This window comes from Triticum aestivum, chromosome 5B, assembly GCF_018294505.1.
Source record: "Triticum aestivum cultivar Chinese Spring chromosome 5B, IWGSC CS RefSeq v2.1, whole genome shotgun sequence".
Lineage (NCBI taxonomy): Eukaryota > Viridiplantae > Streptophyta > Magnoliopsida > Poales > Poaceae > Triticum > Triticum aestivum.
The window spans coordinates 600,389,885-600,415,093 of record NC_057807.1 but is presented as its reverse complement, the minus strand read 5'-3'; the positions used below and the strand labels follow the sequence as shown (position 1 = coordinate 600,415,093).

Sequence of the window (25,209 nt, the reverse complement as noted above, 5' to 3'; positions counted from 1 at the left end):
TGGACTCTGGTGTTACCACAAGCATATGACAACACATCTCTACCGATGCTGGTGGTCTTTTCTTTAAGCTGCAGTTCATCTGGTTGATTAGTTTTCAACCTATCTTTGCTTCTCCATTGCAGCCTCTTTTTCGGGCTCTGTCTCTTATTCTTCAGTCTGTTGCCCCTGTAACTTGTAATGACCCCTTAAGCTGTCAATGAAAATTTGGGCACCTTTCAGGTGCCTTTCTTTGTGCAAAAAAAAGAGGAGTACTTTTTTAGCGCCGGTTGTAAAAAAACGTTCCAGCCATGCATCCAGGACCTCATTTTTCGCCGGATTTAGCAAATGTTACGGCCGGCGCGCCCACCCCACACCCAGCTCCCTGCGGGGCAGCTGGGAACGCCGGCGCTCGCCTTTTGCATGCGCAGGCCCACCTGCAGCCCCTCTCTCTCCCCTCTCTCTCCTCTCTCCTCTCCTTTCTCTCTTCCTTCCACCGCCCCGCATCTCCCGTCGCCGGCCTTGCTCCTCTCCTCGCCGCCCCCTGCCCCGCATCTCCCCGCTCACCGCCTTGCTCCTCTCCTCGCCGCTCCCTGCCTGCTCGCCACCGTGCTGCGTCCGGCTCCACCCGACCAGAGACAGAGGAGCAGAGGGGAGAGGCGAAGCCGGCGACGGGCCGGCCGGCTCCTGCCGTCTTCGCCCGAGCCGAGCACACCTGTGGCCGTGGCGGGGCCCACCGCACCCGTTCCCGGCCAGAGGGAGGTGCGGGAAGGCGCGGGGACGCGGCAACGGGCGGCGCCAGAGGAGAAACAGAGGCGGGCGGGCGACGGTGGTCTTCGACGGTGCGGGCAACTCCGACGGGCCCCGGATGATATAAGGACACCGGCGGGACCGGGGCGACGAGGCGCACCCGTTCAGAGGCCAAGGGGGTAGTGAGGAGGGATGGAACAGAGGGGAGGCCACGACGACATGAGGTTACAGAGGCGGCGACGGTGGTGATGGTTTTCGGTGGAACAGCCAGCTCCGGCGAGGGCAAGTGGGTGGGGCGAGCTGCGGGAGTGAGGGGGAGCTCGTGGATAGGTTGGGAGGAGGGGAGAGGGGCTAGGCACGTCGGGATGGACCGAACTCCGGCGATGGCCACGGTGGTCCAGGAAGAAACGACGACCTGGGGAGCACAACGGCTGCAAATTTTTTGCTCCCAAAGACTAAATTAGCGCCCAGGCCTCCCCAGGAGGCCGAAAAAACGCCTCGTGGGGGGCACAACGGCTAGAGATGCTCTTAGCATGCGAGAGGTACGCGGATCGATACCCCGCATCTCCAATAGCCGTTTTATGCATCTTTTTAGGAAAAATCGGGCACAGCGATGCCGGTGATGATGCCTGTGAGAAAATAGGTCTCATGGCTGTAGTCATCTTTCTTTCTTTTTATTTTTTTTACTAGCGTAGTAGTGTCTGTTTCGACGACGAATGGGCATGTTGGTACATTTCTGTGTCGGTGGCATGGCTTGGGCCCGGCGCAGAAGGAACTAGACACAACAAAGCATGCCACACGAAAAAACACACCAAACGCAACTAATATAGCCAGTCATCAGTAGCATAGTAATGTTTGTTTTGACGACGAACAAGCGTGTTGGTACATTTCTGTGTTGGCGGCATGGCTTGGGCTCGGCGCAGAAGGAACTAGACACAACAAAGCATGCCACACGAAAAAAACACCAAACGCAACCAATATAGCCAGTCACTGAGTTCGAGTCATCAGCTGTTTCACATGCTCTATTATGAAAATAAACTTTTTTTCTTCTATATATATCAGAAAGGAAAGAAACACGGGAAATGGAAAAAGGATACGCCCTTTATTTGTTTTTCTGATTACCACACTCGGGATCAAAATTGAGGACAGTGATGTAGTTCAGCACGACCCTACAGCCAGAATCTATACTGCATCATTGGCCACTTGGCTAGTAAATAAAACGGAGAGAACAGGGGTCATGTAGCATTTCCTTCTCATGAAGATCTAGAATCTTATGTTTCTCTTAGGGCTCTTTGAGGTGGAAATGTTCCACCACGACTATTCCCGATGTCTTCCGTTCCCGTAGGTTCTAACCTTTGCATTTTTTGGGAGGAATTCTAACCTTTGCATTGTTTCTTCTCTCATCCTCTACTCGATGTGTATATGTGACTATCTCCTATTTGATGTACTAAGCTATTGTTGGCAATATTAAGAAGAAAAATCTACCAACGTCTTGAGATCAAATGGAGATAGGAAGGTTTGTAATCTGCTCGAATGAAGTTGTGGTGTTGTATATAAAGGGCAATGACCAAAAATTCGCTATTGATTGACACAAAGGTTGGTTGTCATTCATTGTTTAACCATGAGATAAATGGCATGGGTTGCACTGAGGGGCACAAAAAAATGGATGCATATAGATAATTTCATTGTTGGACCGCCCTGGCCCATTGGGCTAGCTTTGCCACTGGTTGCACTGGCTGTGATAGTAACTAAAGGGGATAATTTCCCTAAAAAAACCTAAAGGGGATTATTACATTCATGCCCTTTGTTGAGTCACCCTAGATAGTTTTTCCGCTTGTTTACGAGGGTGCTTAGTTTTGCCCCTATAAAAGTATATGCACCCTTTGTATCAATCCTATGTTTTCTGCTCAGAAGCCTTTAATCGTTATCTTGGTTCAAAGTACACCTGGGTGATTGAAGTATGGGCCATGTCACATACATGTTGTACCCATCAAAGAAAATAAAACAAAAGAAATTAATATACCCTCTTTCTCTCATTTTGTTCTCATAGATTCTAAATTTGTAGTGTCGTTCTCATAGGCATGCCAAAAAATGCATGCCAAACCCACAAGTCCCTTGATGCCACTACATTTCTAGTATATGGTGGCCTTTCTGGTGTGGCATTGGTACACCCCTCCCAACCCTTTGGGGTAGTTATTCCATTGCGAATGCATGCAATCGACTGAACCGAGCTGAAAAACCTCTCATGCTCCAATAGCCATCAACATTCATGTATCTTGCATAGTTGGTTCTCTCATACACCCTACTCCAAAGACCTTCCCCACTACACAAGGAAATCTCAAAGTGGTATCAAGGTTTGTGCTCTCCCCCATCCAGACCATCTCACCAACGACATCGACGACAGTACCTAATTCAAGCATCCTAAAGAAGACTTTCATTTCTGCAAAGGAGAGAACGAAAGTTGTCCGCAACAATCCCTCTTGAGCCTAAAGTAGGGAATGATGTTCCTCTACTCCCTCCACCTGCAAGAACAAGGGTTTGCGCATATGGAGCGTCGATAAAAAATGTATCAGGCAATGTTGGTCCAGGCTAGAACTAGTCCCTGTAGAGCTACCGTGCGCTAGTGACCCTATCCGGTTTAGAACTCTCCTCCCTTTGACCGAACCCTTGAAGTTCACTAATGTGCTCCACTTCCTTCTCCATTTCCTCCTGGAAACTAATCATCATCATCAAGTCAGCATCTTCGTTGTCCAAATTGGACGAATCGAAGAACTCTTTTTGAATGAATTCATCAAGCTCCTTATCTTGATACTCATCGTCTGAAACTTGATGAATCCATCATTTTGCCTACAAAAGAATCCAAAAAAACTTGCTCGAACATTTTTAGAACACATAGAAGGCAAGGTGTATGACGGGAAAAGCGGGACACACCGCGGCGGTGGCCAGTGCAACGAGAATGGCGGGGAGGAGTTTTGTGATGATGGTGGCAGCACTGTGAGGCCGAGTCAGCGGCGGAGCTAATGAGGGTGGGGCAAACAAGGGAGAAGAGAGCAGGAGAAAAGGGCAGATCCGGTTAGGTAGGAGGCGATTTGGTGGAATTTAAGGTGGGTCTTGTCTGTCTATAACGGCATGGCAGACGAGCCCATGCGCGTCTGGGCTCACATATCCACCCTAGATATATGGGCAAAATATGAGGGGTGTCGGTTAGGCCGGATGTATAGGTCCGGTTGGGTCGCGATTTCCTAAACTTATAGTGTGTGTTTGAGGAGCCCAACTATATATTTTCTAAGAGCATCTCCAATAGATGATATAAATGGTGCACCCAATTGTGGTTCAAGTAAAATTTATATCACCTAAAAGTGGTTTTTTTTACATCACCGAAAAACCTCCGACTTCAATAGATGATGTAAAATAGGGCACTAATGCTGGAATACGTGATAGCAACATTTCGTAGACTAAGTTGGAGATAGTGGAGGCAGGCGTCAATGGCTCCTCCTCCACAGCCGGCGACGGGGCGGGAGTTGGTGGGGGAGGAGGCACACCATCAACAGCAGCACCAACCGCGGGCCATGGCGGCGCTGAAGCATCAACAACAGTCGGGGCCGCCTTCATCTTCTTCGCTTGGGACGAAGCCCTGACGAGGTCGCGCGGCGGCCTCTTCAAGCCACCACCATGTGATTTGCTTGTGGGAGCCTTCTTCCTCGCTGGCGGTTCCATTCCGGTGGCGGTCGCGGGATGTGGGATGATTTTTTGGGCGCACACACCAACGGTGATGTAGCTCAGATGGTTGAGCGCTCGCTTAGCATGCGAGAGGCACGGGGATCGATACCCCGCATCTCCAATAATAGTCATTTTATGCATCTTTTTTTAAAATTTTGCAGCTGTTAAGCGTCCAGTAGAGGCACGCCCACAGCGGTGATGCTGCCTGTGAGAAAATTCACTGCCAGGGTCTCATGGATGTAGTCATCTTTTTTCTTTCTGGTTTAACATCGCAATGTCAGTTTCGACAACGAACGGGGTGCCAAGGGCGGTTGAAGTAACGACGTCCGGCGGCATGGCTTGGGCCCGGCGCAGAAGGGACTAGACACAGCAAAGCATGCCACACGAAAAAGAAAAAAACCAAACGCAACTAATATAGCCAGTCACGAGTTCGAATTATCGGCTGTTTCATCTGCTCTGTTCTGAAAATAAACTTTTTTTCTTCTATATCAAAAAGGAAAGAAAAACAGGAGACGAAAAAAATTAAAATGCACCCTTTACTTGTTTTCCTGATTATACGACACCCAGAATCAATCCGGGAGAGTGAGTCAATGAAGGTAAGTCAGCACGGCGCCACGATCACATACATTACTGCTGCACATCATTAGCCATTTGGCTAGTAAATAAAACGAAGAGAACAGGGGCCATGTAGCATTTCCCTCTCACGAAGATCTAAAATATTATATTTCTGTTAGGGCTCTTTGAGGCGGAAATGCTGCACCACGGCTATTCCTGATGTCTTCCATTCCCATATAGGTTCTAACCTTTGCACTGTTTCTTCTCTCATCCTCTACTGGATGTGTATATGTGACTATCACCTATTTGATGTACTAGCTATAAGCTATTGTTGCCAATATTAAGAAGAAAAATATGCCAACATCTTGAGATCAAATGGAGATAGGAAGGTTGTAATATGCTCGAATGAAGTTCCGGTGTTGTATATAAAGGGCAATGGCCAAAAATTCGCTATTGATAGATGCAAAGGTTGGTAGTCATTCATTGGTTTCCCATGAGCTGAATGGCATGGGTTGCACTTAGGGGCATAAATAAAAATAAATGGATATGTATAAATACTTTCGTTATTGGACCACTCTGACCCATTGGGCTAGCTTTGCCACTGGTTGCACTGGCTGTGATAGTAACTAAAAGGGGTAATTACATTCATGCCCTTAATTGAGTCACCCTAGACAGTTTTGTCGCTTGTTTGCGAGGGTGCTCAGTTTTATCCCTATAAAAGTATATGTGTTCATTGTTTTGTCCCTATGTTTCCTGCTCAGAAGCCTTTGACAGTTATCGTGGCCCAAAGTACACTTGGGTAACTGCAATATGGGCCATGTCCATTACACGCTGTACCCGTCAAGAAAATAAAACAAAAGAAATAAGCATGCCCTCTTTCTCTCTTTTTGTTCTAATAGGTTCTAAATTTGTAGTGCCGTCATCCTATACTCGGTTTTTCCTGTCACGGGCTTGGTGGACGTTCGTGGTGGTCGTAGCATTACTGCATTGGCATCAGATCGATGCCGAAGGTCTTGGATGCGGCGTTGTGCAAGCTCGCCTGGGCCAAGGCCAGAGGGTTGGGGCTAAGGCTTGCTCAGCAGCGGCCGTCGGCAGTCACCGGTTCGTGTCCCCCCTCCCCCAGCCCATCGGGGCTGGCTGGGAAAGCAGGTGTGGGCACCTCCTACGGTGGAGGCGCTGCCCCAAAATTGATGGTTGATGCCGGGCTAAGAGCGAGCGGAGAGGCCTCCGCTCTTCCGGCCTTTGTGGGCGTGCCGTGAAATAAGTACAAGCTTTCTTGCTCTCCTTGAAGCAGCAGTTTCACTGCTTTTCCTTGAGTGTTTTTCACATTTGGATGGCTTGGAAAACTTGGGAGGACATGTCCACCTGCCCTGTCCAACCAAGTGTCCTCCAAATTTTGGGGCGTTTGGAGTGTCTTATGTAGGGAGGGAGGAGAGAGAGTGGGGCGCCGGATGGAATTCTGGCTTGGGCCTCAAACTTGTTGGATAGGCTTTCCAAAGGTATCGCTGGCCACGCTGGACTTTGATATCTGCTTGCGGGCTGTAGCTTGCGCCACCCATTTGGTCCTGTGAAGGAATAACACAGAGAGTACTGAGTTTATTCTAAAGTCAGGTAAATATTATTTACATTTTAAACACACGCACCAACAGGGATGAGAGAGGTACGGGGATCGATACCCGCATCTCCAACGGATTCTATTTTGCAGAAGCGATATTTTTGTTTTCAACCTTTACTTTTGAGTAGTACTCTCTCTGTAAAGTAACATAAGATCTTTTTTTGTCCAAGGGTGTCACGACAGAGTCGCATCAAAAGGAACTGAACAAAGCAAAGCATTTCATAAGGGGAAAAAAATCCTAATAATACAATCATCCTTAATTTCAGCTATAAAAACTGTTTTCCCTTTCCTATAGATGCAAACGAAGAAAAAGAAATATAGGAGATGAAAATGATGTATTTTTTTCTTTTTTAGCACAATTACAATCTCTCCAATCACAAACACGGGGCTGCAGCCACAAACCATAGCAACATTGGCTCGTAAATGAAACAAAACAGAAACAGGAGAACGCCCTGTAACGGTTCACTCGTGAAGATCCAACATCTCGTGTTTCTCTTAAGCCATATCTTCACATGTCGTACCACCGTTATTCCCAATGTCTTCTATTCCCATAAGTTCCCACATATGTATTGTATCTTCTCATCCTGTAATTGATATGTAGATGTGGCCATCACCTATCTGATATACTAGGTTGTGTTGTTAAGAAAATAAAATTCTACTGACACCTTTTTGAGATTAAATGGAAATATGAAGGTTGCAATCTGCTTGAATGAAGATGCGGTGGTGTATATAAAGGGCAATGACCTGAAATCACCATTCATGAGAACAAAGGTTGGTACGCATTTTTTTTCATGTGCTGAATGGCATGGGCTGCACTAGATGTGATAGTAATTGGAGCAAATAGCAGGCCCCATTACACGGAGTGGAGTAAGAAACCTCTTGATCAGTTAATTACGGATCGGTGATCGATACCCCTGACTATTTTTCTGAAGAGATGTTTTTGTTTTGAATCTAATGTCATGATCGTTGAAGCCTACAGAGCAATCACTGGATTCTTTTTTTAGGGAACAATCACTGGATTCTAGCGTGTCTGTTTCGACGGACGGGGGGTGTTGGTACACAACACATTTCTGTTTTGAGCAGTGGTCCCTCTATTAACTTATACAAGATCTTTTAGATCACTAGTATACTGGGGTGTCGGGACAGTCGCAGAAAAGATGTACGGCGGCGCTCATCCTGCCGAGGGCTCGCGATAACACGTCGCATGAATTACCAGCGTATGGCGGTGGGAGCAGAGGGGGCAGTGGATGAGCTCGCCACGGTTTCGCTGTCCAAGGGTGTGACCAGAGTATCATCAAAAGGAATTGAATGGAGCAAAGCATGTCATAAGGAAAAAAACCTAATAATAATACAATGATATCACGAGCCACGAGTTTAAATCATCCTCTGTTTCAGCTATGAAATCTGTACATATGCAAAAAAAATATGGGAGAGAAAAAGGATGTATGTTTTCCATGTTGACCACACTTACAATCTATCTAATTCACAAAGGCGGGGCTGCAGCCACAAACCATAGTAACATTGGATCGTAAATGAAACAAAAGGGAAACAGCAAAACGCCTTGTAACGGTTCATTCTCGTGCAAAAACAGTTCACTCGCGTGCAGATCTAATATCTCGTGTTTCTGTTAAGCCACTTTCACATGGCGTACCACCGCTATTCCCAATGTCTTCTATTCCCATAGGTTCTCACATTTGTATTGTATCTTCTCCCATCCTGTAATTGATATGTATATGTGACTAACCTATTTGATATACTAAGCTGTGTTGTTAAGAAAATAAAATTCTACCGGCACCTTTTTGAGATTAAATTGAAATACAAAGGTTGCAATCTGCTCGAATGAAGATGCGGCGGTGTAAATAAAGGGCAATGACCTGAAATCACCATTCATGAGAGCAAAGGTTGGCACGCATTCAATTTTTTCATTAGAGGTGCGGGGATCAATACCGTGCATCTAGCATGTTTGTTTGGGGTGAAAAATGTTTAAAACCTGTTGTCCCTACATACCTATTTTTTCTTCTTTGTGGGCAGCAAGAACAAAGTCAACTAAAGTAAAGTGGGTACTTCTTAATAATATGGTTGTGTGCATTCAACCCTCTTTTTGGAAGAAAGAAATGTTCATCGTGGATTCAAATGTTGAAACCAGCTAGATTTGTCAATTGGGCCATCTTTGTATACTATATGTATTGGGCACTAATTACGCTTTGATTAGCATCAATTTACTAAAGATATTATATAGTAAATCCATGGGGGGACGTGAACCCGATGCCATATATAGTGTTAGCTCCACACCTGCTACTAAGCGATACTCATCGAGGCGGGCAGAGCTGCTTGAGGCCATGGAAGAGAATCAACGGCGCAGTTGTGGCTGGTACACAGTAGCGTGGGATACCCTTGCGCAAAGATATGTCAGGCGTGCCCGGCGGCCGTCGCGATTACAATGACAACGAGCAGAAGCGCAGGGTTCGAAGCTACGGTTGATGAAGCGGACCATCTGTGGAAAAGCACATGCATCATGGGGAGCTGCACGGCAACGAGGCCCCGCAGCTCCGCGCTCGCGGCTCCAGCGCTAGGGTTTCCCTCCGCCATCGCCGGACCCTCCTGCCGCCACCAGCCGCCTGGCGCGCCCCTCCCGTGCCCCCTCCTCCCCCGCCTCCCCGGGAGGTGGCCAGGGCGGCGCACTCCCAACTCTCCCTCTCGGCCGTCCCCGTCCTCCAGCTCCTCCTCGCCGCTGCCGGCGGGCGCCACTTGCGCTAGCTCGGGTGGTGTTGGCGGCGGCGGGACCTCCTGTCCCCGCGCGTGCGGCTCCTCTTCTCGGGGCAAGGGACGGCGGCGGTGCTGCTCGGCTAGGCGGCGGCCCGGCGACCCGGCGGCGGGCGAGGTGGAGGTGCTGCCCCTTGGCGGCGTGGTGACGTGCGGTGGCCGACAGCGTGCCCCCGGCCCAGATCTGGCCCCTCCCGGCCCCATCTGGGTCCTAGCGGACCGGCCATTGGCGTGGCTTCGACGTCCTCTGCGTGGCGCGGAGGAGGAGAAGCTCGGACTCGTGGTGGTGGCGCCATCGGCGTGCCTTTTGCAGCATGACGGCGGGAGTTTTACGGGCATTGCGGTCCCGGCGGGGCCTGTGGGCCCATGGGCCTGGTATGCTCCTGCTGTCGCTTCCGGTCGATTACTGTCGTTGACGGTGGAGGTTGGGCCCTCCCGTGTGCCGACGATGTTGTTGTCCCGAGTCCCGGCTCCTCTTCTTCGTTGAGCAGGCCCCTTTCGCGGTGCCGTGGTGAGACGGTACGGAAGCTTCAAGATCGTTTTGGCGCAGAGTGGTGGTTTGTTTGGTGGCGTGCTCCGGAGTGCCCGAGGTAAAGGTTGGGATCAGGAGAAATCTCTGTCGGCTGAGCCGACACCGACGTGGTGGTGCCTGAGGGTGCCGCCGGACCTTCCTGGAGGGCGTCGGGGGTACCCTTCCTCTCTCCTCGTCGCGTATCGGGGGAAACCCTTGGCAGCAGCGTCGTCATCGTCGCATCCCTTCTTGGAGGTGTTGATTGGTACAAGCGCTTTGGAGTATAGGAGCTTAATGGAGGATCCCCGGTGGGCGCGATGGTCGCGAAGCTTCTTCATTTTTGTTGATCCGCCAGTGTCGGCATTTGTTTCTTTTCTTTTTCTCATTTCATTTCTTTTGGGCGTGCTTGTGCTGCTTTCGCCCCAGCACCTATCTGGTTGTATCGGTGATGTTTGCTTTGTAATACAAAGCGGGGTGAAACCCTATTTCATCGACAACGGCTGCAACGATGGGCTCTAGCGGTGGGTTTTTTAGAGAAGAGGGAGATCCCCGGCCTCTGCATTAGAGCGATGCATACGGCCACATTTATTAAAAAGCAAATAAGTTCAACATAGGTCTTGAAGTCTCAAAACGAACAAACCAAAAAAGCTCACAAAGAGCAGAAGGGTAAAAGTGAAGCCACAACCGACTGGCAAAAGAAAGATAGGAAAACTAATTGCCTATGCTATTACATGACCGTCATCCAAACCGGTTGAAAATAGCCCGAGCTACCATCTCCCATCGGATAGATCCAGTAACCAAATGCTCCTTGGGCTCCGTCGGAGTGAGTAGCGATCACATACGGATCAACGCAGTGGCTCGGAAGACAACCTGCAAAAAATGAGTATTTGTTGTTATGTTAAAAACCAAATCATTTCTGCAGTTCCAGACTGCCCATAGTAAAGCACATACTCCTACATGAATGTGTCTCGCTGTTTCGGAATCTATCCCGTCAAGCCACGTCCCAAATAACATGTTGATATTATTCAGAGGAGTAATATAAAAAGCTATATGAACAGTCCACCATAAAAATTTTGCCATCGGACAGTCCAGAAAGAGGTGTTTGATGGATTCATCCCGGTCACAAAAACTACATCTTGTGAAACCAATCCACTTGCGTTTTGTCAAGTTGTCCTTAGTTAAAATGACTTATTTGTGTATAAACCACATAAACACTTTAACTCTCAAAGGTACTTTGACATTCCAAACATGTTTCGAACTAGGAATAGAGCTAGAGTTGATAACCTCCAGAAACATGGATTTAACCGTAAACTCTCCATTCCTAGTTAGTTTCCAGCACAACTAGTCTGGTCGTTGAGAAAGCTGCACATCCATCAATCGTCTAACAAGATGGAGCCAAGCTTCCCAACGGGTTCCGGCTAGTGTTCTCCTGAACTGGATATTAAGAGGAGTGGACTGAAGTACCGTCGCAACGAAAGCATCTCTTCCTTGAACAATGTTATAAAGGGAAGGATATTGAAGCGCGAGGGGTGTTTCCCCTAGCCATGTATCCTCCCAGAATCTCGTAGAGGTACCGTTTCCGACTATAAACTTTGTCCGGTTGAAAAAGATTGATTTAACTCTCATCAGTCCTTTCCAAAAAGGCGAGTCCGTTGGCCTCACTGTCACCTAGGATAAAGTTTTGGAATGAAGGTACTTATTACGCATAATCTGCGCCCACGTGACCTCTGTTTCTACAAATAGCTTATACAACCACTTGCTGAGAAGACATCTGTTCTTAACCTCAAGATTTTCGATACCTAGACCTCCTTGGTCTTTCATCAACAAATAATATCTCATTTAGCGAGTCTATACTTTCTCTTCAGGTCATCACTCTGCCAGAAGAAGCGGGATCGATAGAAGTCCAGTCTTTTCCGAACTCCAACTGGTACCTCAAAAAAAGACAAGAGAAACATAGGCATGCTCGTGAGTATCGAATTAATGAGAATTAATCGGCCCCCCATATGACATCAACTTGCCCTTCCAGCAGCTCAGTTTCTTTTCAAATCGATCCTCAATACACTTACAATCTCTATTTGTTAGCTTACGATTGGGAATTGGTATACCCAAATACGTGAAAGGTAAAGCCCCCAGTTCACACCCGAACAATTGTTTGTACGTCTCTTGTTCCCCATTGGCTCTTCCGAAGCAGAACAATTCGCTTTTGTGGAAGTTGATCTTTAACCCGGTCAATTGTTCGAATAAGCATAACACCAGCTTCATGTTTCTTGCTTTACCAAGTCATGCTCCATGAAGATGATAGTATCATCGGTGTACTATAGGATAGACACACCTCCATCAACTAGATGAGGTACCATGCCACCTACTTAACCAGCATCCTTTGCCCTTCCTATTAGAATTGTCAACATGTCGACTACTATGTTGAACATAATAGGTGACATTGGATCTCCTTGTCTCAGGCCCTTATGTGTTTGGAAGTAGTAACCTATGTCATCATTCACTTTAATTCCAACACTCCTTTTTTGCGTGAAAAATTCTACCTGGTGTCTCCAGGCCTGATCAAAACCTTTCATACGCAAGGCCTGTTGCAGAAATGGCCATTTGGCTTTATCGTACGCTTTTTCGAAATCCACTTCGAAAACAACCCCAACTATTTTTTTCGTATTTTCATGGAGCGTTTCATGAAGGACCACAATCCCTTCTAGGATGTTTTTGTCCGGCATGAAAGCAGTTTGGGACGGCTGCACCACAGAGTGTGCAATCTGTGTGAGTCTATTAGTCCCAACGTTGGTAAATTTTTTGAAACTTGCGTTAAGAAGACAGATAGTCCTGAACTGCTAAGTTCTCACAGCCTCTGTTTTTTCGGAAGCAAAGTTATTGTTCCAAAATTCAGATGAAACAACTGAAGATGTCCAGAGAATAGATCATGGAACATCGGTATCAAATCCCCTTTAATTATGTGCCAGCATTTTTTATAAAACTCCGCCGAAAATCCATCTGGCGCCGGAGCTTTATTATTCTTCATTTGTGAAATAGGTTCAAACACCTCTTTCTCCGAAAATGTGGCAGTTAATACATCGTTCTCATCCGCAGCAAGCTGAGGAACATCCTCAATCCTAGACTCATCCAAGGACACGAAATTATCCTCTGGAGGCCCAAATAGCTCCTTGTAGTAATTGGTTATGTATAATTTTAGGTTTTCCTGTTCTAAAATCGTCCCCTCGTCTTGCTCGAGCTGAAAGATTCTTTTCTTTCTATGCTTGCCATTGGCGATCATATGAAAGAATTGAGTGTTGGCATCCCCTTGGACAACTTTGCGAACCTTAGCTCACAATGCCCACTTCAATTCCTCCTCTCGCAGAAGTTCTTTCAATCTCATCTCCGCGTCTACTTTAGCATTAAGCTCTGTGGTTTCTAAAATTGTGGACTCGGCTTTTAAATCTAGGGACTGAATAAGTGTAAGGAGCCTTTCCTTTTCAATCTTATAAATCCCACTGAGATGCTTAGCCCACCCTCGTAAGAAACTTCTCAAGTGCCTAATCTTATTCTGCCATCTCTCAACAGAAGTTCTTCCTCCTGCATCTTTCGCCCATTCCCTAGCTATCAGATCCAAGAAACCTTCTCTTTCAAACCATGCTAGTTCGAAAGAAAAGCTATTTTTATTGCCCACATGCGTTGCCTCACCAGAGTCAACCAGCAAAGGGGTGTGGTCTGAGATTCCGCGAGATAACGCTTGGACTGTTACCAGAGGGAATTTCTGCTCCCAGCCGATGTCGCGAGGACTCAACCCAGCTTTTAAACGTCGGGTTTTGCAACGTATTAGCCCAAGTGAATTTTCTACCCGAAAGCTCTATCTCTCTGAGATCCAAGCTTTCTATAATGGTATTAAACATGAACGACCACCTGCCGTCAAAATTATTATTGGTCTTTTCTTCTCTCCTTCTAATAATGTTAAAGTCACCCCCAACCAAGATTGGAAGCTGCTCAGACCCGCAAATACGGACGAGATCCGCCAAAAAGTCTGGTTTGAGTTCTGGCTGCGCGGCACCATATACCGCCACCAGTACCCAATTAAAACCATCGACCTTGGATCTAACCCGAAATTTGACAGCGAAATCACCCATAATCACACTTCGGGCTTCCAACATCTCACATCTAACCCCAAGTAGGATCCCCTCTGATCTTCCTCTTGGGGGAAGGCAATGCTAATCAAAATCGACACCTCCCGATAAAGTAATTAAAAACTGTGGAGAAAAATTGTCCCTTCCTGTTTCACAAAGGGCGATAAAATCCAACCTATGCTCAATGGAAGCATCCGCTAGAAACCTTCTTTTAGCCGAGTCATTCAGACCTCTGCTATTCCAAAAGATTCCTCTCATAATTCATGATGGAATATTTTAGTAGTACAGATCCTGGCACTTGTACGCACCGCGGATGCTGGATAAATCTTTCAGCTCCACTTTCGTTTAGGCTTGTTCTGATCCTCCATCCGGTCCTCACAACCGGGCTCCGTGGACCTAACAACCTGATCCTCGATCGGGGCAACATCCCCTAGGGGTATAGAACCGTCATCCTCCTTGTCTCAGGGAGGGATAGGGCAAGATCCGCACAGAAAGTATCTAGCACCCTGACTCCCAAAGCATCTATGTCGGAATCTTTCATAGGTTTGACCGCTGCTAAGTTGCGAATCAATTCTAAAGCGCGTTCCGCTTCAAGGTCCAGAATATCATTGTGGGGTGTTAAAAGAGAGACACACCATTTAGCTTCATATTTGAGCATCTCCCTTCATCTCTGACTCACTAAAGGATCTGGTTTTCTTATTGTTCCTGACGTCTCTCGTTCTCATGTAGTACTTGTTATAACATCTTCCTTCTAACTCTTCTCTCGTCCTCTCCTCAATTTGATCATTTGATCACTACATATACAGTGTGCTAGGCTAGTGCTACCAATATGTTGAAATGCATAGAATGACACCGGCTGAAGGTCTATATATGTACAAGGGAAAGCACCCTTCACACATGGGACGGTTGGGGAGCATTCAATTCGTTCGTCAGTCGAAACACATGAGTTGTATCCCAGCAAAAACAAAAATAGGAACACATAAGTTGTAAACATGTATAACTAGTAAGCTTGCATACACCATATCAAACATGTGTACAATAGTTTTTTTTAGAAATATGGTATTCCACTTAAATGGGGTGGCTACCACAATCGCTAATCACCAAAGCAACAACAAAAGTCAGGGGCGTTTTCAGCCCAAGCAGAGAACGGCACAGGCGCCTCAAAACCATGTCGTGCTAACTCATGCGCAACTCTATTACATTCACGGAGCAAAACCAGAAATTAGCTTTCTCAAGAGACATTTTCTAGCTTTTCGGAGGACCCCAATATCTGCAGCTTCATACTCTTTGGTCTTTCAGGGCAGTCACCAAAGTTTGGCAGTCTGCTTCAAAGATTACACTGTGCAAACCCAGGTCCATAGCTCCCTCAATGGCCTTGACACATGCTTCAGTTTCAGCATGGAGAGCAGTACGCACATGTTGCAGCTTCCCAGCCCCCGCAGCAATGAAATCGCCAAACTCATCACAAACTGACAAAACCCCAAGCGCCCGTTCCTCAGTCCTCCTTATAGGCAGCATCAACATTTTATTTTCATGAACTTTGAATCCGTCAACTGCCAAGCCTGATGTATCATCACCGGCGAACTGGATTGGGGGGCCTGTCCGGGCTGAAATCTAACACATGCTTACTAATGACCACACTGACCTCGGCCATGCTCCTCTGTTTTCCCCCTTCGCTTGCTTTATTTCTAGTTGTTCACCAGTCCCATAACAGCATCCACAACTTTTACTGAAGAACACAACAGAGGTCTGAAGCAAGAATGGCACACGATTTTACTATTGCTGGTACTACGTGTAATGTATGCCATGGTTATTAATCATTGGAGAAAGAGTAGCATTGTCGTAGCTTGGCTTTGTCATGAAATTACCAAGATTTAGTGCACACAGCGTATGCCAGCCAAAATGTTAAGCCTCAATTAACTCTCTGCTTTTCTTCAGCAAAAGTTAGATAGAGCATCAGAGAAGAAGAATGATCACTTTATCCTTGATAAGAAAGTACATGAGCATCAGAAATTACTTGATCCTCACTTTAACTACATGAGCATCAGAATTTTCTTCAGCAACTGTAACTACTCCAAATTACTGTGCGTATGCAGGAGCAGAAAGAACGCATCAGAATTCTGATCAAAATTACTGTGTGTATGCAGGAGCAGAAAGGTCTGAAGCAAGAATCGCACACGATTTGACTATTGCAGGTACTACGTGTACTGTTTTCACTTACTTCTTGCACAGGGCGTACTAGTGAGCCAATAATGTAACTGCTCCAGCAGCACAGGTGGTTCCAGCTCTCATCAACACAAAGGGTAAAAATACAACAACACGGGTACATTATGACTTAGCTTCGGAACTGGAGGCATCGGAGCTGAGGGTGACGCACATGAACCAGTATCTACGCTTGCCATCCCTGTGTCCGTTGTAGATCATGGCAAGTCCCTCCTAATCGCGCAACAGAGTTCCATGGGTTAGAAGTCGCCCATATTATACAGGCGGCAAAGAATTTTACAGCTAATTATAATCCGGGCATGAAAATTGTCCATGGGCATGCATATGGCTCCAGAAAACAGCAGTGTAGGTCTCGGTCCAGTGTGAATATATCAGAGTTCCAGCATAACTTGCGGTCTAAAAAACAAAGCTGGTTTTCTTTCCTTTTGGCGCAGGAATGAACCATGTAGATTGCTATCATAAGGAGGAAATCCAGAGAGCGGTATTTACCTTCAGCAAAGTTTCAAGGGCATCGATTCCGCGTCTAGTTGACCATAAGAACTCCATCTCAATATGTTCTACAGTGACATAGCCTTTAGCCAGCATGTGAATGATGTTACAACTAGAGTAATGTGGTATTATGGTATAGGTCACATCAGTTTATGCATGTTCTCAGTTTGATAGGTTGTATCAACCTATGTCTTGCTTGTCTAGTGCCTAACTAAAATATTGCCAAAATAGTTTTCAAATGTGCTATTGATACGCTTGTATTGTAACATTGTGTCAAAAAACACAAACCTGAGCTAGTTCAAGTATCCCATTATGATCTTTATTTAACTCAGTAGGAACCGATCACACAAGCTTTTTCTTCCCAATAGAAATTACTTCAAAACCACTACCAAGAACCTGCACAAATGAAGGATTACAAGAGCCGGAAAGCTATAAAAGTACATCAAATAACATTGCACTGAGCAAGGATTATGCATTAATTATAGTTCAAACTCTAAAATGATGTGAAGCATCAATTTTCCAAACATATTATTTGACAATATAAGCTTATAAGACTGACCTTCAGCTTACTTATAGCGTGTAAACAGTCATCTGACGATAATGAACCAAGATCAGTTTTTCTTTTCTAGCAGAGAAGTTTGCGGAGTTCTATCAAGTCAATAAGACCACCATTATGCGATCTTGTTGCTATGCATATGTCAACAATCTGAACACCTGCCATGATTGACATGGATGTTAAGCTGAGCATAAAAAGGTATAAGAGAAACTTACAAGATTGAAAGAAGATCAAAGGAAGCTAAACTATACGAACCCAATTCATAGTAGAAGTCACCGATTCCTAGGAGCTCTGCCCAAACTCCTTTATTCGATGCCAATGGATCTACTCCAACTTTTGCACACATTTCATGAAACTGCTGCCTAAATACCGATTTTTTACGGATGTCACTCTGCACTAGCACAATCATGTACATACCATTAGCAGAGGTAATTGAAATATGCTTTGCCATTACCAATTTATTCTCATCTCTTGTAGCACATGGGGATAAAAATATAATACCACCACACTGGAATTATGCCATGAGAAGAGTGAAATCTAGAACTATCAGCTATCACAAAAAATAGCAACCAATTGACACCTAACTGATACAAGATGATACTAAATAAAGTTCTACTTGGTGTTCTCTGGATCCAGACGGGCGTTTTAGCAATAATATTAGGTTTTACTTCGTTTGATAATGACGTTATTAACTGATTATTAATCAATTGGCCAAACCCCAGGGTAATACTTGTCACTAAAATAGTAGAAATCAACAAATGAAGTTGCTGACATTGCATTTGTTTTGCCATAAACCATAATGTTAACATATAGCTTTCTATATGTACAGTACAATCTGCTGGATGCTAATTTGATAAGGTGTGCCATGATGAAAAATATCAAAATGGCTGATTGCCCCCCTCTTGACACCTTTCCCAATAGTAGCATATTAGTCAGACCGGGGTGTATATGAGTAATTCCACACACACACACACACACACACACACACACACACACACACACACAAACAAACAAAATCGCAACAGCATGTTATGTTTGCTCAGTTTTGGGTACATGCAGGTCATGCACTTAAAAGCTAGTTAGGATCAGCAAATAGCAGATACAAACAAGTGCGGAATATAGCAAGATTGATAGTAGATCAGAATAATAGTTAGTATCGTGTCAATTCAGTGGAACTACCACAAGCAATTTGCCCCCTCCACTTCAATTCACCTCAACTACCGCAAGCAATGAATTACCTTATTCTTGCGATCAGATGAACCTTGCTTGAACTGAGGGTGTATTCTCGCCCATGTAGTTGAAAGCTACTCCCTCCCTCCACAAATATAAGGTGTTCTAACTTGTGATCATCGACGACATCGGCAACATATACAACTCTAGTTTCATCTTATCTTCTTTAATTATTTTCAATTTTTCTTTCAAATACTTGTTTTCTTTTTCAACTAAATTTAACCTCTCGACAAGAGGGTCGGTTGGAATTTCTGGTTCACATACCTCCTAGATAAAAATATATATGTCAACTTGATGGGCATAATTTGTCATAAACACGAAATGCAACAAATAGTTATAAAAGAGAATATACCACATCCAATCATAAACCGGACGAGGGCCGACGGGGCCGGATATCAAAACCATGCCACTATGTATAACAAACAACGTACGGGTAAGAAAATTATACAAGTAACTATATATCTAAATCACATAAACATGATTTTTTTTAATAAAAAAGATAATAACAAGAGGCTCACCAAGGTGGTGCAGGCGATCGACGGTGGTTAGGACGGGGATGGGAAGGCACTAAGTAAAATATGCAAACTAAGAGTTAATTTGAACTCAAATTGCGTATAAATCAAATAAACTACCAGATATAATTACTCCCAAAGTAAAACCCACAAATCACTATACTTATAGAGCATTGCAAGAGCTAATCTAGCAATGAGAGATAAAAGGACAAAGTCGCTAACCTTTGTGATCACTTGGATGGATGCGGGGCCTTCAAATCTTGACAAATTTTGGGCAAAATGAAGGATGAGCTCGAGCTTTGGGGAAGAACAGAGAGGAGCGGAAAGGGGAAGAACAGAGAGCTTGATCGCGGGCTGGACGAAGGGTTTATATAGGAAAACCTTTAGTCCCGGTTCATGACAGAAACCGGGACTAAATGTGAGCTTCCAGTACCGGTTCATGTCACGAACCGGAACTAAAGGGATTGGCGGGGCCCCAGCCTGACACCAGCCTACCACCACCCCTTTAGTCCCGGTTCGTGTCACGAACCGGTACTATAGGTTCAACACGAACTGGGACAAATGATGCCCCACTAGTAGAAAAGGGGGCATTTGTCCCGGTTCGTAAGGGCCTTTAGTCCCGGTTCTTGAACCGGGACTAAAGGGTCGTTACTAATGCCTCCCCCTTTAGTCCCGGTTCTAACACAAACCGGGACAGATGTGCCTCCACGTGGCCAGTGCGCCGAGCCCAGGCAGGAGGGCCTTTGGTCCCGGTTGGTGGCACCAACCGGGACCAAAAGGCATCCACGCGTCAGCATTTCAGTGGCTGTGGTTTTTGTTTTTTTTTTGAAAGGGGGGGGGTTGGGGGGTTTTGGGGGGGTTAATTTAGGTGTTTAATATATTGTGTTAGCTAGCTAATTAATAGAGAGAAGTGTCCTCTTTTATGTCCGTGCTTGGTCGACGCTACGTACTGTACATAGAGAGGCCCTCGACACGCTAGCTAGTAAGAAAATGAAGGGAACCATTAAGTACAGAAGTTCGTCATGCATACCGAGAGAAGTGATCGATCGACCTCTCCTTCTCCGAGAGATTGGTCGAACAACAAGTTTTCGTATTATCCTATCCAACGCTACTGGCTACATACATATACAATATGTAAAATCTCTTACAATCCCCTAGCATTTGAAATCAATTTCCACATGATATTCTCCGATTTTATTGATGTCGTGGTCAAGAAAGAATCCCGCCAATTCCTCTTGAATTGCTTTCATGCGATCTTGTTCTAGGAGTTCATCCCGCATCTGCCACGTCTAATTTGAAGAAGGGGGTTAATACATATATGAATGAAACTCAACAGAAATGATGGTGTAATAAAATCAAATTGTGAATATTATTGCTTACGCACTTCATGTTGTCTTTTAGAGTAGCCCCAGTTATTTTTCAAAGTCGCGTTGTAAATGAACTCGCACACGTAGTATCCACAGAAATCATTCCCTTGTTCCTGCCACAAGCACTTTACGAGAAATAAAGGTCAACCAAACTGATAATGAAGCATTATAAATGGCATTGATGAAAGTACAGCTATAGAATCAACGGGAGATGCGCGCAACTAGCTAGCTAGTAGTACTTACTTTCAGGTATGTATATCGCAGCTCCTTCGGCAGTCCCGTAACTTCTGCGGTGAACTGTTTCCAAACCCTGCAAGACAAAGAAAATAATTATTATTACTTGAGATATCAGGAAATGAACAAAAAGTTGCCGATACGGTGCGATAAATGATCGATTAAACTTACTTGTTGAGCATTTTAGTCATGTCCGCATAGGTTTGGGGATCTTTTCGTCTCGAGTCTAAGACGTTTACTACTCCCTGCTCAAGCTTAATCTCCAGAAGAACATAGTGGAATCTGCGCACGCATGCATAACTCATCAATTACATTACTATAACCTCGCTCGAGTAATAAGGGAAACCGAATATGCACACGACAGTAACACTCACTTGAAGTTGTAAGGAAAGAGTATTAAATCTTTTTTGATTTTTGATCAACGATTGTAGCAAGTACCCCTCGGCCTCTTCGACGTCCTTTTCAACCAGAAATTCACCTATGATATTTGTGTTAATGAACCCAATATCATACATTTCTTGTTTTTTGCACTCGACGATCTTCAATCTGCATAATATAGTGAGGATAATTAATTATAAATACATGCAATGAAAGAGCCGAGCTATATATAGAGACTTAATGACAGAAATAGTACTTACAGACAGTAGCAAAAGACCGTTAGTTTATCGAGGGCCTTTTGATTGAAGAACGCGAAGAACTCGTCAAATGGAACAGTCAAAAGATCAGTTCCAATGAGGTCGTGCTCCTCTTTAATATTCAGATACAAAGCATTCGTCCCCTCAGACTCTCTGCAGGTTTTCATGTACCAATCATGGAATCTTCGCATCATAGTTGTTAGAGATTTTTCATCTTTGATGAGAGGCTTCTCGTACTCGTGTCTGTGTTCGTCCACCTCCAAGAAATATGGAAGTTGATCGTCAGGCAGGTAATCTCCAAGATTGCCATAATCGGACACCATCCCCGGAGCATTAGCGACGATGTTGCCGCTAGACACATTGAGCGGGGGCACGATTGCTGTGCTTGTTCGCCGAGCTGGGCAATTTTTTTCCCAGCTGCTCGTTCTTTTAACCTTTTATCACTGACAGTACTTCCCGACCATTGGGCTTCGAGATATGTCTGTTCAGTAATGCGCTCATAGTTGGTTCTCGGCGGAGACTTTGGTGGTTTCCTCAGGGCATCGATAGTGCGCTTTGCTTTCACCGGATCTACCTTCTCCTCCGGAGGTGGATGTCTCTTTGCTTTCACCCCTTCAAAGAAGTCCTTCACGTGCGCCCGCACGATCGTCATGTTTTCCTCCTCGGTCCTCTCGTACGGTAACTTCTCTAGAGGCTTGAGAGGTGGACCGTATCTGTATTGCCTCCCGCCTCTGCTGGCTGTACTGCTAGACGCTGGAACAGACGGAGCGGCTGTGGCGCCTGTCTTCTTTCGTGCTTGCTTACGAGGCGGAGGAGAAGGACTACGACGCACCAGAGCAGCCGGGGCGGCGGCGGGTCTCTTCCGCCCTTGCTGGCGAGGCGGAGAAGGAGGAGGCTGCTGGCTGCTCGGGCGCGCCGGCGCAGGCGGAGAAGGAGGCGGAGTGCCACCACGCGCCGGAGAAGGAGGAGGCTGCTGGCTGCTCGGGCGCGCCGGTGTAGGCGGAGAAGGAGGCGGAGTGCCGCCACGCGCCTGAGAAGGAGGACTAGTGCCCTGATCGACACTCGCCGGAGGAGGAGGCGGTGGAGGAGGCGGAGTGCCCTGACTCGCCAGAGGAGGAGGAGGAGGTGGATGCGTCCAGTTCGGAAGGTTGATGAGCTCCTTCCTCCATAGGCATGGAGTCTTCAGAGCAGAACCCAGCCTAGTCTCCCCTTCACCGGTAGGGTAGTCAAGCTGGAGGTCCTCAAATCCCTCCGTTATTTCATCCACCATCACCCTGGCATATCCTTCTAGAATCGGCCGGCAGTGAAAAGTTGCGCCGTGTTCAGTAGGATAAACAGAGCCAACAGCCGCCTTGACCTTCAAATTCATCCATCGCATCATAAGGTGGCAACTTTGAGCCCCCGTGATAGCATCCACGGGATAGCTGCCAGGAGCCGTCAAGACATGCTTCGGCTGAAGCAGCTCGGTGGAAGCCACGCTGCTTCTCCGTTGAGATGGCGGGGTAGCTTCAGGGGAAGCTTCGGCATGTCCTTTGTTGCGATCTGCTTCTCGTTCCTCTAGCCCCATTACCCTTTCGTGCAGCGCCTGCAGTTGGCTCTGCTCCAGTTTCTTCCTCCTCTCGTGGGTTTTGTACCCCCCTGCCTCCGGAAAACCAACCTTCCACAAAATGGAGCCTGGCGTGCCTCGTGTCTGTCCAGGGTGCTCAGGATTCCCGAGGGCCATTGTGAGCTCGTCCTTCTCCCTGTCTGGAACGAACGTCCCTTGCTGCGCTGCATGGATATACTGTCGAGGCCTTGTGACTGGTGTTTTCAGTTGCTCGTCCGTCCAACGGAACTTCCCTGATACAGGGTCCAAGGTTCCGACAGCCCTGAAGAACCAAGTCCGGCAACGGTCTGGCCATCTCATTGTCTCCGGTTTGATCCCTTTATCAAGCAGATCATTCTCACCCTTGGACCACTTAGGCCGGGCTTGCAGGTAGCCACCTGACCCCGTGCGATGGTGAACCTTCTTCTTCGCAGCATTTTGCTTGTTTGTCGCCGACATCTTCTTACTCTTTTCCGATGTCGTGTAGGCCACAAATGCGGGCCAGTGATCTCTGATCTTCTCATATTTGTCGATGAATTCTGGTGTCTCTTCTTTGGCGACAAACTTTTTCAGCTCTTTCCTCCACCTCCTGAATAGGCCTGCCATCTTCTTAAGAGCACAAGACTTGATTAATTGCTCTTTAACTGGCTTCTCCGGATCCTCCTCTGGCGGTAGGGCGAAATTTGCCTTCAGCTCAGTCCAAAGATCATGTTTCTGCATATCATTGACATAAGACACCTGATCATCTTTCGAAAGGTACCTGAGGTGTCAAAACCGGCGGATCTCGGGTAGGGGGTCCCGAACTGTGCGTCTAGGCGGATGGTAACAGGAGACAAGGGACACAATGTTTTTACCCAGGTTCGGGCCCTCTCGATGGAGGTAAAAACCTACTCCTGCTTGATTAATATTGATGATATGGGTAATACAAGAGTAGATCTACCATGAGATCGGAGTGGCTAAACCCTAGAAGCTAACCTATGGTATGATTGTTGTTCGTCCTACGGACTAAAACTCTCCGATTTATATAGACACCGGAGAGGGCTAGGGTTACACAGAGTCGGTTACAATGGGAGGAGATCTTCATATCGTATCGCCAAGCTTGCCTTCCACGCCAAGGAAAGTCCCATCCGGACACGGGATGGAGTCTTCAATCTTGTATCTTTATAGTCCGGGAGTCCGGCCAAAGTCTTAGTCCGGCCATCCGGACACCCCCTAATCCAGGACTCCCTTAGTAGCCCCTGAACCAGGCTTCAATGACGACGAGTCCGGCGCGCAAGTTGTCTTCGGCATTGCAAGGCGGGTTCCTCCTCCGAATATTTCATAGAAGATGTTGAACACCAGGGTAGTGTCCGGCTCTGCAAAATAAGTTCCACATTCCACCGTAGAGAGAATAATATTTGCGTTAATCGGATCTGCTGACGTATTCCGCGGCGTGACATCATGCCACGGCCAGGCTTTTATTCATTTTATTGTTCCACCTCAGCGCGTTTAGCGAGGCGGTTTCCTTGGCACGTCTTGTCAAAGCAGAGATCGTGTCCCCTTATTCCGGGATTCTCATCAATACGGGTGTGGGTAACCCAACCGCGCCATTAACCGCGGCGCTTGGGAGATAAGCGAGTTTTATTAGGCCGGTGGGGGGCTCGTAGTTTTGGCCGCCCATATAAGGGGATAAGAATCCGCCCTTTCCATTCACGCCTTCTTCCTCCTCTGCTTATCCGTCCCTGCGCGCTCGAGCTCCAGCGCCCAAGCCCGCACTTCCCACCTCAACCTTCTCCAACCATGTCCGGAGCGGGAGGTAGATGGATGGCCTCCTCCGTCACGGAGGGGCAAATCAAAAAACTGAGGAAGGCCGGATACTTGTCTAACGACATCGCGCACCGGCTTCCAGATGTGGGGCAACTCATCCCCACCCCCAGGCCCCATGAGAGGGTTGTTTTTCTTCCCCATTTCCTCCGCGGACTGGGTTTTCCTCTTCACCCGTTCGTCCGGGGGCTCATGTTCTACTACGGCCTGGACTTCCACGATCTGGCCCCGAACTTCATCCTCAATATCTCGGCGTTTATCGTCGTGTGTGAGGCCTTCTTCCGCATCCAGCCCCACTTTGGCCTATGGCTGAAGATCTTCAGCGTCAAGCCGAAGGTTGTGAAAGGCCGACAAGCGGAATGCGGAGGTGCCATGGTGGGCAAGATAGCCAACGTCACCTGGCTCGAGGGTGCCTTCGTGGAAACCATCAAAGGGTGGCAATCGGGGTGGTTTTATATCACCGAGCCGCGTGACCCTAAGTGGGCAGCGGCCCCCGAATTTCGATCCGGCATCCCCACCCGGCTCACATCTTGGAAAGAGACGGGCCTGTCGTGGGGCAATCCG

At 46.7% G+C, this 25,209-nt stretch overlaps 1 non-coding gene and 1 pseudogene across 1 annotated transcript; one reads left to right on the top strand and one right to left on the bottom strand.

The window, feature by feature from the left end:
* Positions 1-4,494: 4,494 nt before the first annotated feature.
* On the top strand, positions 4,495-4,567 carry TRNAA-AGC (transfer RNA alanine (anticodon AGC)). Its single transcript has one exon. It is a non-coding gene; the product is annotated as a tRNA-Ala (tRNA).
* An 11,772-nt stretch (positions 4,568-16,339) lies between these two features.
* LOC123117090 (putative vacuolar protein sorting-associated protein 22 homolog 2) lies at positions 16,340-17,785 on the bottom strand (annotated as a pseudogene).
* Positions 17,786-25,209: the final 7,424 nt, after the last annotated feature.